General features: G+C 41.7%; 1 protein-coding gene across 7 annotated transcripts in view; it reads right to left on the bottom strand.

Moving 5' to 3' along the window:
- The window catches only part of ENOX1 (ecto-NOX disulfide-thiol exchanger 1), a 622,833-nt gene that overhangs the window by 248,745 nt on the left and 359,365 nt on the right, over window positions 1-14,723 (bottom strand). The window contains exons 5-6 of one of the 7 annotated variants that reach the window (XM_032611636.1): window positions 13,141-13,238; window positions 6,588-6,624 (exon numbers count right to left, since the gene is read on the bottom strand). The exons of 4 other annotated variants lie outside the window; for them this stretch is intronic. The gene's annotated coding sequence lies outside the window, so the exon portion shown is untranslated. Of the gene's footprint in view, window positions 1-6,587; window positions 6,625-12,721; window positions 12,860-13,140; window positions 13,239-14,723 lie in introns of those variants that run through there. 2 more of the 7 variants (XM_032611634.1, XM_032611633.1) reach the window with 2 other exon arrangements.

Here is a 14,723-nt window from a genome sequence, read left to right as displayed (position 1 = left end):
GAAGATAAAATAGTGGAAATAACTACCGCAGAGCAGAAAAAAGAAAAAAGAAAGAAAAGAATTGAGGACAGTCTCAGAGACCTCGGGGACAACATTAAACGCACCAATATTTGAATTATAGGGGTCCGAGAAGAAGAAGAGAAGAAAGGGACTAAGAAAATATTTGAAAAGATTATAGTTGAAAACTTCCCTAATATGGGAAAGGAAATAGTCAATCAAGTCCAGGATGTGCAGAGTCCCATGCAGGGTAAATCAAAGGAGAAACATGCCAAGACACATACTAATCAAACTATCAAAAATTAAATACAAAGAAAAAATATTAAAAGGAGCAAGGGAAAAATGACAAATAACATACAAGGGAATCCCCATATGATTAACAGCTGATCTTTCAGCAGAAACTCTGCAAGCCAGAAGGGAGTGGCAGGACATATTTAAAGTGATGCAAGGGAAAAACCTACAACCAAGATTACTCTACCCAGCAACAATCTAATTCAGAATTGACGGCGAAATTAAAACCTTTGCAGCCAAGCAAAAGCTAAGAGAATTCAGCAGCACCAAACCAGCTTTCCAACAAATGCTGAAGGACCTTATCTACGCTGGAAGCACAAGGGAAGGAAAAGACTCACAAAAACAAACCCAAAACAATTAAGAAAATGGTAATAGGAATATACATATCAATAACTACCTTAAATGTAAATGGATTAAATGCTCCAACCAAAAGACATAGACTGGCTGAATGGATACAAAAACAAGCCCCATATATATGCTTCTACAAGAAACCCACTTCAGAACTAGAGGCACATACAGACTGAAAGTGAGGGGATGGAAAAAGATATTCCATGCAAATGAAAATCAAAAGAAAGCTGGAGTAGCAATGCTCATAAAAGACATAATAGACTTTAAAATAAAGACTATTACAAGAGACAAATAAGGACACTACATAATGATCAAGGAATCAATCCAAGATGAAGATATAACAGTTGTAAATATTTAGTCACCCAACATAGAAGCACCTCAATACATAAGGCAAATGCTAACAGCCACAGAACAGGAAATCGACAGTAACACAATAATAGTAGGGGACTTAACAACCCCTTTCACCAATGGACAGATCATCCAAAATGAAAATAAATAAGGAAACACAAGCTTTAAGTGATACATTAAACAAGATGGACTTAATTGATATTTATAGGACATTCCATCCAAAAACAACAGAATGCACTATCTTCTCAAGTGCTCATGGAACATTCTCCAGGATAGATCACATCTTGGGTCACAAGTCAAGCCTCTGTACATTTAAGAAAATTGAAATCGTATCAAGTATCTTTCCAACCACAACACTATGAGACTAGGTATCAATTACAGGGAAAAATCTGTAAAAACTACAAACACATGGAAGCTAAACAACACACTACTAAATAACCAAGAGATCACTGAAGAAATCAAAGAGGAAATCCAAAAATACCTAGAAACAAATAACAATGAAAACATGAAGACCCAAAAGCTATGGGATGCAGCAAAAGCAGTTCTAAGAGGGAAGTTTATAGCAATACAATCCTACCTCAAGAAGCCAGGGAAATCTCAAATATTAACAACCTGACCTTACCCCTAAAGCAATTAGAGAAAGAACAAAAACCCCCCAAAGTTACCATAAAGAAAGAAATCATAAAGATCAGATCAGAAATAAATGAAAAAGAAATGAGGGAAACAACAGCAGAGATTAATAAAATGAAAACCTGGTTCTTTGAGAAGATAAACAAAATTGATAAACCGTTAGCCAGACTCATCAAAAAAAAAAGGGAGAAGACTCAAATCAACAGAATTAGAAATGAAAAAGGAGAAGTAACAACTGACACTGCAGAAATACAAAGGATCATGAGAGATCACTACAAGCAACTGTATGCCAATAAAATGGACAACCTGGAAGAAATGGACAAATTCGTAGCAAAGAACAACCTCCTGAGGCTGAACCAGGAAGAAATAGAAAATATGAACAGACCAATCACAAGCACTGAAATTGAAACTGTGATTAAAAATCTTCCAACAAACAGAAGCCCAGGACCAGATGGCTTCACAGATGAATTCTATCAAACATTTAGAGAGGAGCTAACACCTATCCTTCTCAAACTCTTCGAAAATACAGCAGAGGAGGAACACTCCCAAACTCATTCTATGAGGCCACCATCATCCTGATACCAAAACCAGACAAAGATGTCACAAAGAAAGAAAACTACAGGCCAACAACACTGATGAACACAGATGCAAAAATCCTCAACAAAATACTAGCAAACAGAATCCAACAGCACATTAAAAGGATCATACACCATGATCAAGTGGGATTTATCCCAGGGATGCAGGGATTCTTCAATATACGCAAATCAATCAATATGGTACGATACACTATATTAACAAATTGAAGGAGAAAAACCTTATGATCATCTCAATAGAGGCAGAAAAAGCTTTCGACAAAATTCAACACCCATTTATGATAAAAACCCTCCAGAAAGTAGGCATAGAGGGAACTTACCTCAACATAATAAAGGCCATACATGACACACCCACAGCCAACATCGTTCTCAGTGGTGAAAAACTGAAACCATTTCTACTAGGATCAGGAAGAAGACAAGGTTGCCCACTCTCACTGCTATTATTCAACATAGTTTTGGAAGTGTTAACCACAGCAATCAGAGAAGAAAAAGAAAGAAAAGGAATACAAATCGGGAAAAAAAGAAGTAAAACTGTTACTATTTGCAGATGACATGATACTATACATAGAGAATTCTAAAGATGCTACCAGAAAACTACTAGAGCTAATCAATGAATTTGGTAAAGCAGCAGGATACAAAGTTAATGCACAGAAATCTCTTGCATTCCGATACACTAATGATGAAAAATTTGACAGAGACATTAAGGAAACACTTCCATTTACCACTGCAACAAAAAGAATAAAATATCTGGGAACAAACCTACCTAAGGAGACAAAAGACCTGTATGCAGAAAACTATAAGGCACTGATGAAAGAAATTAAAGATGATACAAACAGATGGAGAGATAGACCATGTTCTTGGATTAGAAGAATCAACACTGTGAAAATGACCATACTACCCAGAGCAGTCTACAGATTCAGTGTAATCCCTATCAAACTAACAATGCCATTATTCACATAACTAGAACAAAAAATTTCATAGTTTGTATGGAACCACAAAAGACCCCAAATAGCCAAAGCCATCTTGAGAAAGAAAAATGGAGCTGGGGGGGCTTCCCTGGTGGCGCAGTGGTTGAGAGTCCGCCTGCCGATGCAGGGGACACGGGTTCGTGCCCCGGTCTGGGAAGATCACACATGCCATGGAGCGGCTGGGCCCGTGAGCCATGGCCGCTGAGCCTGCACGTCCGGAGCCAGTGCTCCTCAACGGGAGAGGCCACAACAGTGAGAGGCCCGCATACGGCAAAAAAAAAAAAAGAAAAAAAAAAGAAAAACAGAGCTGGAGGAATCAGGCTCCAGACTTCAGACTATACTACAAAGCTACAGTAATCAAGACAGTGTGGTACTGGCACAAAAGCGGGATATGGAGCAATGGAACAGGATAGAAAGCCCAGCGATAATCCCACGTACATATGGTCACCTTATCTCTGATAAAGGAAGCAAACATATACAGTGGAGAAAAGACAGCCTCTTCAGTAAGTGATGCTGGGAAAACTGGACAGCTACATGTAAAAGAATGAAATTAGAACACTCTATAACTTCATACACAAAAATAAACTTGAAATGGATTAAAGACCCAAATGTAAGGCCAGACCCTATAAAACTCTTAGAGGAAAACATAGGCAGAAGACTCTATCACATAAATCACAGCAATATCCTTTTTGAACCACCCCCTAGAGAAGTGGAAATAAAAACAAAAATAAACAAATGGGACCTAATGAAACTTAAAAGTTTTTGCACAGCAAAGGAAACCATAAATAAGATGAAAAGAGAACCCTCAGAATGGGAGAAAATATTTGCAAACAAAGTAACTGACAAAGGATTAACCTCCAAAATTTACAAGCAGCTCATGCATCTCAATATTAAAAAAATAAACAACCCAGTCCAAAATGGGCAGAAGACCTAAATAGACATTTCTCCAGTGAAGATATACAGATCGCCAGCAAACACATGAAAGGATGCTCAACATCACTAATCATTAGAGAAATGAAAATCAAAAGTACAATGAGGTATCATGTCACACCAGTCAGAATGGCTATCATAAAAAAATCTACAAACATTAAATGTTGGAGAGGGTGTGGACAGAAGGGAACCCTCTTGCACTGTTGGTGGGAATGTAAATTGATACAGCCACTATGGAGAACAGTATGGAGGTTCCTTAAAAAACTAAAAATACGACTCAGCAATCCCATTACTGGGCATATACCGAGAGAAAACCATAATTCAAAAAGAGTCATAGTTCAAAAAGAACCATAACCACAATGTTCATTGCAGCTCTATTTACAATAGCTAGGACATGGAAGCAACCTAGGTGTCCATCAACAGATGAATGGATAAAGAAGATGTGGCACATATATACAATGGAATATTAGTCAGCCATATAAAGAAACGAAATTGAGTTATTTGTAGTGAGGTGGATGGACCTAGAGTCTGTCGTACAGAGTGAAGTAAGTCAGAAAGAGAAAAACAAATACCGTATGCTAACACATATATATATGGAATCTAAAAAAAAGAAAAAATGGTTCTGAAGAACCTAGGGGCAGGACAGGAATAAAGACGCAGATGTAGAGAATGGACTTGAGGACACGGGGAGGGGGAAGGGTAAGCTGGGGCGAAGTGAGAGAGTGGCATGGACATGTACACTACCAAATGTAAAATAGATAGCTAGTGGGAAGCAGGCGCATAGCACAGGGAGATCAGCTCAGTGCTTTGTGTCCACCTAGAGCGTTGGGATAGGGAGGGTGGGAGGGAGACGCAAGAGGGAGGAGATATGAGGATACATGTATATATATAGCTGATTCATTTTGTTACAAAGCAGAAACTAACACACCATTGTAAAGCAATTACACTCCAATAAAGATGTTTAAAAAAATAAAAATAAAGCTACAATAAAAAAAGTCAGAATTATGAAAAACAAAGAAAGAATACAGAACTGTCCTATTCATATTTTATATCTCTGAATATTCTGATCATCATTCTGAAGACCAGCCGTCAATACATAGTACTGGATGTATAAATGTAAATTTAAGAAATTGGAATAATTCCTTATCGCATCCTAGGTATTAGCTAAAGTCTACGATGTAAGCCTGTTTTTATATTATTTGCAATTTTCCCCAAACAGCTGTAATCAAAAAAGGATTCTCTGTGTACTAGAGACTTCAGTTAACTGATTGAAAATTACTTTATGCTAAGCTAAATCTGTGTCGTTTCTTACAAAGGCTGTACACAGCCTTTCTAAATCAGTATTCAGCTCAGATTATTAGAATTATGATGGTTGTTGCCACTGTCCAAACAGGAAAGCAGGCAGATGAGAAAAGTAAAACAAAAAGAGAGAGGGGGAAATTGAAGCAAGGAGGAAGGAAACGCTATTCCCTTGAAACACATTCATTAACCTGGGATTACTGCTAGAAGCTCCAGGCTAGAAGTGAGCAGCTTGCTTCTAAACAGATTTTAATTTTTAATCCAGTGGAATAGGTCAGATGCCACTCTCGCACCTGGAGGCCCATCCCAGAACCTACCTGCCCCAAGGCAGTACGGCGGGTCTGCTAGTAACGGTCACATTTGGGTAAACCTAACCTCCAGGCAACCACGTGTCTCTGCGTGTTCTCATCCCAAGGACCCGCAATCAAAGTTGGATGAGCTCTCACAATGAGGTAGGGGGTTTCTCCTTAGATATTTTTTAGGAGTGAGAAAAGACACAGCCAATAAAACCGTTTTTTAAAGTGGAGGTTGGAGGGGGGATATCTATTTTTGAAATTCTAATAAATAGAGATCAGCTTTACTACTTAATTAAAATTGGGTGGAGGCATATACGTTGGTCCAAATGTGATGCTCACGAGAGAAGTGTCCAGGCATGAGAAAGATTTCCCGGGAAATTGAACGCCTAAATGTAGGGAGAATTGAACAGAGCAGGCCCCGTGCTTCCACAGGCGGAGCTAAGACAAGCAAAGATGAACTGGGTGTGACCGATTCCCAAGCCCTCCGCAGACCTAAGATCAGCTGCGTATTAGCATAGGCAGGCCTCAGCTGTCCAGGAAAATGAGAGTGCGTATTTAAAGTTGCGTTTTAATTTAAAAGGTCCTCAACATTTCTCGTCTTGTTCACTGAAAAAGGCCAACACCCGCGTGCTTTACTGATGCACTGTAGAACCGCAGTCTAAAAGAACTAGGTTTGCCACACGGCATTTGCTGAGGATGTGTTGAATGCAGTTTCAGAGCCAAGAATATTGTTTTTCAAACTCAGTGAATGCATTATTAAAGGACTTCTGCTGTGCCCACCACCGGGGGATAGGAGAAGAGGTGGCGGTGGCCCTGAACTCTGAATGGAAAGGGACAATGAGTAAGTCATTCACTATAAACTCTAACAGCACTAACCCCAAACTTACACTTCTCCGCCCCTCTCTTCAATTCCCTTCGGCCAATCTAGAAAAAAGGAAAATGGAAACCTTTAAATAAAACTCGTATAAAACTTTAGTCCCCAGCACAACATCTTCGGTTCTTCGGATGGTAAGTATTTCACTGAGACGGGTGCCTGGTCCCCTTTTCCACATCCCGGGACAGCGTAAGCCTTCACATCAGCCCCCAGCTCTACTTGCAGATCAAGAGTATAATACACTGACTCCTTCCAAGAAGCTTTGTGTTAAATCATTAAATGCCCACACAAGTAATTTTTAAAGTAACTGAACCAGAAATAATGCATAATACATATCAATTTTATGACAGTGAGAAGTTATTCACTGTTAGTAAGCCAAGAATATCTGTTGTATAAATTTAAAATCTTAGCAGTAAGTCCAGTGTTTTAAATAGACTATGGAAAAGCATGAAATTTATGCCAGGTGAATTTTGAATATAGGGGAGCCTTTTATCATTCTAGGAAAAATACTTCTCTACAACAGGCAAATTCTCTGGTTAAGTCCAGAAATGATCCATTTTACTTGGAAAATTATCCTCGTTCACTTGGAAAAATATTTTCTTTAAACCGCTCCCTCAGTGCATTTTTAAAACCTAACTTGATTTACAGACATCACTTTTACACACAACTTTTCTAGGATATATCTTTTGCACAAGGCGAAGTGAATTGGTGACAAAAATTTCTATCCCGTTAAGATGTGGGGAGCAAACACATGACCAGTAACCCCAGATGCAGGCAACGTATGCTGAGTTTTATGTTAACACTTTCCCCTTAAAAATAAGAATATAAAGTTCTTTCTTCAGAAAATTTCAGAAGACCACGGTTTTAAAATTATACCTTTACTTGACACACTTTCCAAAACCTCAGAACCCTGATGTTAAAAGAGCTGATGCTGCCGTAATTTGAGTCGACCCCATAAATATGTATAGAACTCCCAGGGCACCTCATCTGCTGTGCTGAGCAGGTGATGCAAGATGACTACCGTCTGCTGGTCCTGCCTTCAAGTAGCCTGCAACTGGTCTGGCGGGACAGACACACGTATATCTGGTTGTAATGTGCTGGGGTTACATTCTCGTGGTATGAATCAAATGTTCTGGCAGTACAGAATAAAGAGTGAGGATTCTGGAAGGGAACATGGGAGTAGGGAGGGTAGATGCTCAGCAGAAGAGATGACATTTGAGCTGGGTCTTAAAGGATGAAGAAGATTAGGCCAGGCAGGGGAGAGCATTCCAAGCCAGAGGAAAAAAACCAAAACCAAAACCAAAACCAAAACCAAAACCAAAACCAAATCAGCCCATCCATGCCAAGGGTTTAAAATCAGACTTTTAAAGGTGTTTTCCTTCAAAAAGATTCAAGTTTGAGAAGTCTAACATGACGTAAAAATCACAAACTAGATGGTTTCTTTCTCACTGGCCTGCCCTTCTCACAAGCACCCTAAATGGTTAGAAGTACATGTAACAGGAAGGAGAGGACTTAAAGTACCTTGGTAGAAACAGAGAGAGAATGATGCCATAACGGAAGTAACAGTCGGAATCAGCACCGTAGGTTTGTGAGTGAGAAGTGCTACCAATGACATCAGGAAAAGCATACTGCAATAATCATGCCTTTTCGGTCTGTTTAAAATACAAGTTAAATCGATCTCATTAAGAGGATCTGCTAAGAAAAAAGTCTGCCAAGAGCTATCAACTACAGGGTGTGTAAGAATTTTGCTCTGTGCTGGGTCCTATTAGTCAGAAGGGAGGAGAGCAAGGAGAAACCCATCATTTTCTCCCAGTCATTTAATCACATTGGTCTCTTGAATACAGATGAAGGCTGGGCTGCAGACTTCACATTTTGTACTGTGTCCCTCTTCTGCTACAGAGGGACAAGGAAGGGGGGAAGCAAGGTCTCCTGGGTAGACCCGGACGGAGGAGGCATGAGGCTCTAATGCCCAAGTGAAGACGCTGCTGAGAGGCTGAGACCACGAAGAGGACAAGACTTTGATGGGTTTCCACAGGGCCTAGAAGCTAACGAAACTGGAGTTAAAAACCTAAGGGAAATTTAAGTCAGCAGGAAGCTAAATATAATAGGTTATAGTTTTGCTTATTCATTTTATAAAAGTTAATTCATTCATATTGGTACTTTTTCAAAGAGGTGTGCGTGTATGTGTAAGTGTACGGGTGTGTGTGCCTGTGTGTGAGAGAGAGGTTAAAAAGATAAACGAACCAAGTGTCTGGACTGTGTTCACTGTTTTCTCTGAGCCATCAACAAGTAGAGCCAAGATGCAGGAAGAGTGTATTTTTAGGAAGACGTGCCTTGGAGACTTAACCCTCTTATTATTCCCCATGTAAAAGAAGGCAGCTTTGGAGAGCTGAAACTGTGGCTCCCTAGACCCACGTGTCACCCCTCCTCCCCGGGCAGGTGTGCAGACTGTGGGGCCGCCTGGGTCTCGCTAGACTTGGGGCCTGGCTTCTGGCTCTGGGTCTGCTGCTGACTCACCGCATGAACTTGGGCTGGTCACGGTTTTCTCGGGTGGAAAGGAAAAGCCAGTGTTTGGATTACACACTTCGCATTGGCTCTCCTCTCCCAGTGTTCTCCGATTCGGCAGAATAATACAATGTTCTAGAGAAATGTTTTCAGCCTTCTGGGTTTTACATATGCACATTTGAGAGCCGCTGTAATAATAACAACGCTCCATCTAGTGTCAAAATAGGGAATGTTGGTTCGGGACTGCAGAGTGAGGAATGGCTCTGTGGTCCTTCATGGCTTCAGCGGTCAGAGTGGCAGTGAGCATAACTGCTGTTCGGGTGTGTGGGGGGGGGGGTCTCTGTCATGTCCCACCCGCCCAACTTGGGGACGTAGGACACTTTGAAAAAGACTGTGTTTTACAGCTTCCGTGTGTGATGCACAACACCGGCACGACAGGACTTTTATTAAGGTCACAAGGAATCATCTTTCCTACTCTTTTGACTGGTGGCTATTGCCATCAACATAAAGGAGCCCCTGGGTGATGGAGACGGGCAGGCAGTACCTTCCCGAGGGAAGATCAGAAGGGATCCTGGGCGAGCTGCAAGCAAGTCACCCAGTTCTGGCATCTCGCAGACTTAAACCTGGGAGTCCTGCAGGGCTTCAGTCCTCCACCCTTCCCTCTTCATTTCTTTCTTTCCAAATGCTCCCACAAGGAAAACATCTCCGACCAGCTCACAGCTCACCACACACACTTCCAACTTCCCAGTTCTGTGCAGCTCTGTCCTCTCCTTGCTAAATGCCACCCCACAGGAAAGAAACCAAAGGAGGGAACGACATCAATACAGGGGCAACGCATGTATCATTTAGACAAACGGTCCTCCTCCTCAGGTGTCTGACTCTCCTGTGGTTTTTCTTTGGTCTCCATTAAGTGGCAGGGCAGTTTAATTTAATTTTTATAATATTGCCATGTACAAACCGCTTCATTTTGGAACCTGCCTCCCTCTCAGGACGCAGGTCAGTTTGGCAGAACGGTGTTTATCGCACGCCAGACGCTGTCTTAATGATGTCTGGGCTGCGAGAACGTAATGAGCCCAAACTCAGAAATTCTCTGCCACGCTGCCCGGTCTGCTCTCAGCCCGTAATCTAGGTGACTCGAAGCACATTTTACTTCCTGCGACCAAGTTCCATGGGAGAGGTTTTCTCCCCGTTTATCATCCTTATGTCTCATGCTCGTGATGCGATGGCTGGACCCATGCCAGCAGCAGTGGCTGAGGTTCTGGAACGCTCACGTGCTGGCTGGGCTGCCGGCTCCGACAACTCACCTTGTCTGATCTAACGGGTTGCCTCCACTAGTCTGCTTTCTGTCCTTACCTTCTAGTCAGTCACTTGGAATTCTACCATTTACTGGCCCAGTGTGACTTCTGCCCAGACCTCTGCCCTGGCTTGTCAGTTTAATGTGCCTCTACATTCCCCAATCAGCCTGATTCTAAATGGCCCAAATTGTCCTTAAGTCCGTTATCACCAGCCCCACATTCCTGCTCCAGGATCTTCACGCCCATCCTGAGGGCGGCACATCCTTTGAGTTCAGAGTGAGGGTCTCAGTTCAGTTCCACTGACCAAATCCAGGTCTGGCAGCTGTGGTACTCTTGAGTACAACTGTTACCTGGTAACCAGCAACTGAGGTAGTTCCCACAGAAGACTCGCAAATGAGATTTGCCTCAGGGGGCCACCAGAACATAGAGGTCTCTGATGATTACCAGACAAAGAAAACATTTAGAATATTTACTGAAGACCTAGAATGGTGCCTGGCATCCTATAGGGACTCAAAAGAATTTGGCAAACTATGTAAAGACACCTCTCAAATAACAAATTGCAAATGTTGACAGTTACGATTGGATATTGTAAGCTCCCTCAGGATAGAGAGTCTGTCTGGGTTTATGTCTGCATCCCCAGGGCCCAGCGCAGGGCCTGGCATCTAGGAGAATTGGCAAATATTTGCTGAGTTAGAATGACTTTGTTGAGAAGAGCATGTCAAGGCACTTTTGGACGATATCTAATTTCCCAAGAACTGGGATGAGGCAGGACTTTTGAAGATGGCCCAGACAAAGCTATCAGATTGGTGGAGCCCTGAATCTACACGCTAGGGTGGTTCTTGAGGCACCAGAATCTCTGAGTCTATCCAGTGAGTAAGGACCACGACAGGATGGGTGTGGGAACTCTGCAGGACAGTCTATGACCTAACGTACATTTTCTCCTGCTGGGATCCTCGGCACCTTCAGGTTTGTCCTGGGATGCAAGAAATTCTACTGGACAGCTACTTACGAGTAAAAAACGGGAATCTGGGTTTGGCCAAGCATCTTCGATGTCTGAAACACATCTGAGTGTGAAACAGCCAAGCTCCAGGCCCTCTAATGGAGCCCAGCAGAGCTGCCAAAACAGCTGGGTGGCAATGAGCTAAGAATGCCATGCTTTCAGTGAATGGCGTGAGGCTAGTAGGTTAGAGCATTTATTGATTGATTTGTATGGTTTAAGCTCTCTATGAATGTATGGAACACTATACTTAGGTCAATCAAGGGTACCTGAATTTCAAAATGTATTAAAATGTGTTAGTGTTCATTTCGCATAAAATATAAAGCATCCATCTTTAAAGTGCTCACAGCAATCAGTGCTTTTAATTGAGCAGAAAAGCATATGCAGATATAGAAATGTTTAGTCTTAGCTGGGGTTTCTGACTGTCGTCTTCAGACATATGTTTCCACAACAGGTGTTTCAATTACGACAGTAATATTCATTGAAAGGCGAACCATAAATGTATAGGCACTTGAAACATTATTGAACAAAAGGAATTTAAAATGCCGGTGGACTGCATTTTAGCCCTGTTTTGATTTTACCAGCATTTGTCAATTAATCAACGTGAACCTTGTAAAACATGTTCTCTTACTAGTGGAAACAAGCAAGGGCTTGCAGACTTTGAAGGAAAGGTCATTTAATAATTTGCTAATTGTGCAAAGATAGATTAAAAATTTTTTTTTTAAAAAGGGAAGCTCTCCTTACCCCTCTGCATAAACAGAACTTTATTTAAGCTTAAACTTGCTAACTGAAATATGGTCAATGGTTGGGCTGTGGGGTTTTCTGTGGGTTTTTTTTTTTGTATTAAATAGCGGAGAAACATTAAGATGGGAAGAAATTAACCTAGCTGCACGTTTTCAAAATTTATTTTAAGAAGCTTTCTGTTACCTCTGACATTTCAGAGCCGCCAACCTTGAGGCTATGGTTATAATCAAATCAACTACAACTTCTTGGCAGACAAGTGAAGAGAAAAAAGACAAAGCAACAGAAATGGGAAATGGAGCAGCACAAAAGAGCCATGCAGGGGCAATGTTCTGTTTTCTTCTCTTTTCTTCTTTTTTCTTTGCTTCAATTCATCCTTCATTCTGCTAGATGGACGTCAGCTCCCTACTCCCTACTTCTGACCGCCTGGTTCATTTTAAGCGAGAAAGAAGCTGAGTCCAACTCTCTCGGGGGAAGCCAGGTCTCAGCACACCCGCCACCTGTCCTGGCCACCAAGGAAGTGCCTTAACTACCGGGCACAGCACTACCACCACCCAGCGCTCTGCAGTCATCTGAAGGACTCGAGGAAGTTTAAAATGGGTAACATACCTCGGAGAGCAATTTCTACCCTGGGGTCCGCAGGGCTGAACCGAGAAATCCGCACCATCTTAGAAGTATAAGTGGAACTTGAGATAGCGTGCCTCGAGGTGTTTGTAGGAGTCAGAAGTTTGCATGGAGTTTACAGAGACAACGTTCCTTGAAGGGAGATAGGTTTTGGCAGGCGGTCTGGGCAAACTGCTTTGCTGCAGGGCTCCTTTTATAAGAGTTACGAGGCCTGGGTTGCTCTCTGCCTGCTCAAACTGGCTTATCAATCCATTCCATTCCATTCTGTTACTCGTTCTAAATAAGTCATTATTTCAGGCACATTTCCCTAAGCAGATGCAAACACTCTTTTCCTGTGTGAGACTCCCCTGGGCAAATTAGGTTTCTTGGAAAAGGGTCAAGGAGAAATCAAACAAAATACCTACTGAGAAACAAGCAGGTGGGACGTTCAGGGGACGCTGTCGTTTGTGCAGGCCACACCACAAGTCAAATTTTAGACACTGCTCGGGCTGTAATGTTGAATCTGATAGGGCCAGGAATGGAAAACAAAATCCTGATATCTGTAGCCAAAGTTTCTTTTTATCATCATGACAAATAAGTGTTTTCCCCTCCCAGCATTATCAAAGTATAATTGAGAAATAAAATTGTATGACATGCATTTAACACGATGATTTGATATACATATGATGAAATAAAAATTCACATTTGAAGGCAAAATCAGAAAAATTTAAACAGAAATTATTTTCTCTGCCCGTTTGGGCCTCCTCCCAACCCTCTGGTGTGCACAGTGCACCTGCTTTTTGCATTAACCAGACCTCCCCAATGGCAGAAAGGCCGGCTCAACCATAAAGATCAATTTCTCTTCTTCTGGCACCAGCCATGTAACTCCTTGGAAGGTAACATTCCTGTCTCAATCACGTAAGGGCTCAGGATGACCCGCCACTCGCCTTGTATGTACAGACATCTCTGCTGAACTTTATGTATTGATACAAAGCCAATATATCATTTCCCTTAAAGACAGCGACTGGTGCAGACCACATTGGTCAAAAGACTGAGGAGATACTGGGCACCCCCAAATGGAAGTCCTTAGCTTAAATACTTATGACCTTATTCATGTTACTAACCATATTACTTGTATTCTTGTATTACTTGTATTGTGTTACTTGTATTCTGCCTGTTTTCCAAGATTGTTGTTTCTTGCATTACCAAATGTGTGACTGAGCCTCTGATAAGAAATAATGATGACGAGGTGACTTGAAACAACTGACCAAATACAGAGCTCCGTAAGATCCATGACGGTAATAGTGCAACCCTAGATGTGGAAAGAAACAACAAGAGGGAACCATCTCCTGGACCGTAACAGAGTCTCAGTTCCCTTACCTATAAAACTGGGCTTTTGGCTACTGTTAACAGGGCCTAGTCCAGTAATAGCACACTGAGTGGTCCATCAACGAAATACTTGCCTTGCCTGGGAATGAGCATTCCTAGCATAGTGGGACAAATTGGTCATGGTATACCTCCAAAACCTTGGTAGAAATTAAGGCTGAAAAGGAGGGACTGTAAAATAAGGAATGTCGTTCACCATCCAGTTCTACAAGACTCAAGTCATTGATCACTGCAGTCGCTGACCTACAATGCGCCCTGAAAGGAATTCAGGGCAAAGATCAGGATGCAGTACTTCGTGCTCTAGGAAAACTGGCAGAAGTGACCCTTAGATAGCTGATATTTTCAGGAGAAAATTTTATGAGCTCAGTTTCTTGCATCTTCCCATACTTCGAAAAGCACTAAAACCATTAACTGTATCTGTTCCTTACAAATAGCAGTAACCTTCTACCAAGATGTGTGCTTGATTGCACGAACCCCCTTCTGCAAAATCACATATACACTGACCTTCCCCCTTTACCTCTTCGGAACAGTTCTCAGAGCTCTCTGAGACACTGTCTCTCGGGTTATAATCCTCAGGTTGGTTTGAATAAAATTTACAATTTTTTCTTAGATCGACTATTGA

The sequence above is a fragment of the Phocoena sinus genome, chromosome 18 (assembly GCF_008692025.1).
Source record: "Phocoena sinus isolate mPhoSin1 chromosome 18, mPhoSin1.pri, whole genome shotgun sequence".
NCBI classification, from domain to species: domain Eukaryota; kingdom Metazoa; phylum Chordata; class Mammalia; order Artiodactyla; family Phocoenidae; genus Phocoena; species Phocoena sinus.
Note: the sequence above shows the minus strand (reverse complement) of the source record. Positions and strands in the feature narration are given on the sequence as shown.